The sequence below is a fragment of the Orycteropus afer genome, unplaced genomic scaffold (genome assembly GCF_000298275.1).
Source record: "Orycteropus afer afer isolate SDZICR_OR568_19922 unplaced genomic scaffold, OryAfe1.0 scaffold00006, whole genome shotgun sequence".
NCBI classification, from domain to species: Eukaryota; Metazoa; Chordata; class Mammalia; order Tubulidentata; family Orycteropodidae; genus Orycteropus; species Orycteropus afer.
The window spans coordinates 26899376-26902747 of record NW_006921593.1 but is presented as its reverse complement, the minus strand read 5'-3'; positions in this window follow the sequence as shown (position 1 = coordinate 26902747).

Genomic DNA, 3372 nt, shown 5'->3' with positions numbered 1-3372 from the left:
CGGCTGCAGCGCGGGGGCGGGGACGGCGGCCGCGGGGACACGCGCCGGGGGTTGCACACCATCGCCAGGCTCGGGGACTCCGGGGCTGGCCGCGTCCCGGGAGAGAGGGCGGCTGCCACTCCCGGGAGGGGAATCCCCTCTGATCCGGTGCCCCACTGAGGGCCGCCCACCCGGCCCGCCCTGAAGGGACTGAGGCTGGAGATTGGAAGGCGCGCGGGAGGCCCAGCCGAGCCTCAGGAAGCCAGCGCAGCCCAGAGAGGACTCTCCGAGAGGCTGGGCTGCGCACAAGTCGTGCGATGCTGCCCAGCGCGCCGGGCGCAGCGGTTCTTCCATAAGCGGACCCTCTGCCCTCCTTTGCAACCCTGCCCCCGCCAGACCTTCCCGAAGGTCTGGGTTTGGTCCGCCTCAGCTCCCCTCTCTCCGTTCCGGCGTCACCGGGACAACTGTGGAGGCTGCTGGGGGGGGGGGGCGCCCTGGGGCTGAGACAGCCCCACCCCCATCCCTGGGAGAAAAGGACTTAAAAGTAGCGAGAAGGTTCTCCCTGCAGGAGAGTGGGGAGAGAGGGAACTGGCCCACTCTGCCCAGCAGCCCCCGCCCTCAGAGCGGCTCTGGTGCAGGTCAGTCCAGGCAACGGACTCTTTCTTTCTCTAGCCACTCCCTTCTTCTGGAAGGGCAGGGCCCTGTGGGCCTGACTCACCGCTGTACCCACAGGGCCTGGCCCACCAGGCTCCGGGCATTCTGGTTACTCAGAGACGTGACACTGTTTGCCGACTCTCTGGGGTCTTCTCCGCCCCACCCTCCCCATCAGGGTCCCCAGGAGGAGACCCTGCAAAGCACCTGCCAGACTGGCCCAGACCATTTTGGGGATGACCATGGAGCTGCATCTGTTAAAAGCCAGGTGTCACAAGTTCCTTCCCCCGGTCCCCTGCCCCGGGGCTGCTCATCAGCCCAATGGCCATCAGCAGTCCCCTTCTGTCAGTCCCCTGTCTGTCTGTCCTTCCATCTCTCCATCGGATGGCCCTGCTCTGGACTCTGTCTGCCTCCATCTCTGGCCAGCTCAGGGTCCCTCTCAGCCCCACGTGTTCTTGGCTCAATTAATTCTTCGGAGGAGAGGGAGAAGATGCGGAGATCCCGTAGGGGGGAGGGGAGGGCAGGGCGGTGGCAAAGTGGCTCTTTGTGCTTTTAATCTGCATTTCCCCCAAAGCTCATCTCCAGGAGGATAATTTTCCAGCCTTTTCAGGCCCTGATTGGTATCATTTCTCCAGCAATGACAGCTTTTATTTTCCCGAAATGAATGCCGTGAAATTTCCAAGAAATATAAAAATGGATATTGTCTCAGGGAGCTGCTCTCTTCCAATAGAAGGGCGCAGAGGCGAACACGCTTCCCCAGGGACTCCTGCCCCAGACCCCCCACCTCTGCTCCCTCTGTCCTCTGCCCAGCCAGCTCGCCGACACCCCTCCCGCCATCCCTCTCCCAGGCTCTGGTGGCCATTGATCCGGCTCCTCTGCTTCGACTCCCTGCCTGGTCTGCTCAGCCTGCCCTCCTCTGTTGAGCAGCTCACCCACCCCATGGACCCCCCACAAGGCTCCTGGCCTGACCTGGGAAGGCAACAACCACAGCCAACTAACGGAGCCACCTGGGTATGGGCTGCCTGAGTCCTAGTACCCAGCCCACCAGCAGAGTGGCCCAGGACTTTGCTCCTTGCCCATCTTGGAAAGGGGAGGCTCGGCTGCGAGGGGTGGAGGGCGCCCGGGTCTGGCCTCCAGCTGCCTCATTCTCTTTCAGTGCTTCCAGCATACCCGCCGCCCACTGATGGCTCCCATTCATAGTGACCCTGTGGACAACAGAGCCAAACACTGCCCAATCCTGCGCCATCAGCCCTCCCCTCCCCACCCCCAGTCGTCAAGGTGACCTCATGACTGATGAGCTAGAGGATGGCTCTGGCAGCACCCAGCCAAGTCCTGAGTGAGGCTGCAGGTGGCTGGCCAAGACGGCGCAGGGGGTGAGGGCAGCAGCCAGAGCGGCCATGGAGAGAAGTCCAGGGAAGGGGACAAGGACCCACTCTCTGCCTCCCCCCGGGCCAGGGCCAGATCCCACCCCCCACACCCAGTGGGGCATCACTGGGTCTGGCTTCAATCATCCGGGTGAGGAGTCTGCTCAGGGAGTGACAACGCCCCCCACCCTCCCGCAGAGTCCTGCCACCCACCAGCCCCCACTCCCCTCCCCCAACTCTGCACATCTTCTGTGCCCTGAGAAAAGCCCCAAACCAGCCTCCTCTCCATCCGGCCTCCGAGGACTCATCCTATCTATTATTCACAGCGCAAAATGGATTTTTAATTTGAGAAATGAAATGACTCTCCCAAGTGACTGGGGTGGCAAAGGGATTGGGGGGAGGCTGGAGCCGCACAGCCGCCTCAGTGCTGACTCAGGCTCTTGTTGAAAAGCGGGGTGTCCACATCAGATCTGGGGTTCCCAAAAGGCCTTGACACCCCTCCCCAGCTCCGAGCCTTCACTCCACTCTGCTGTGAATGACAAGATGGGGTGAGAGAGGCCTTCCTATCCTGCCTTAGTGCCCCCTCCCCAGAGGGCTTGCTAAGCCCCTGGCCAGACTACATGGGGGCGGAAGGTGGTGGGGCCCTTCCATCTGCCTGCTTTCAGGTCCCTGAGCTTCGAGGACGGCCCTCAGGCTCCTAGACCTGGGACATCTCCCCAGTAACTTCCTGGCCTTCCTCACCAGGCTCCAGAGTGATCCAGACTCAGCCCAGCTGAGCCTCCTGGAAGGTTCTGACACCTTCTGTGCCGGCTCTGGCCTGGATGACTCCCCACTGGCCCCAGCTCCCAGCCTTGCCCACTTCATCCCTCAGGATAAATTCTAGGCATCTTAACAAAATGTGGCCTCTTTCTGTCTGCCCTTCTTTCTCAGTCTGTCTCCCCACTCCCACTCTGTCCTCTGATCCCTCTGATCTGCTTTCGTTTCCCAGAACATATTTGGTTCTCTATCACCTCTGGGCCCTAGCACCGCTGCCTGGAACACCCTTCCTCTTACCTCTTCTGTTGGTCAATTGCCAGTCATCCAGCTGGGAGCTAAGAAGTCAGCCTCTCCTGTCTGGGCAGGTGCCATCTCCACAGGCTAAGGGGCTCCCCATTACCTTGGGAGCAAAATCTCCTGTGATAGCCGTACCCTTCCTCCTATTCAGCTGTGAGCGCCAAGTCCCACTCAGAGGAGGCATCTGAACATAGAAAGATTACACGAGGGCTGTGACTCAGTGACTGAAATGCCCACATAGAGTATCCACAGTGCTAGGCTTATACTAGGCCTGGTACACTGTCTACTAACCTGCTTAGGGATCCCAGACTCATGTTTCCTTGAC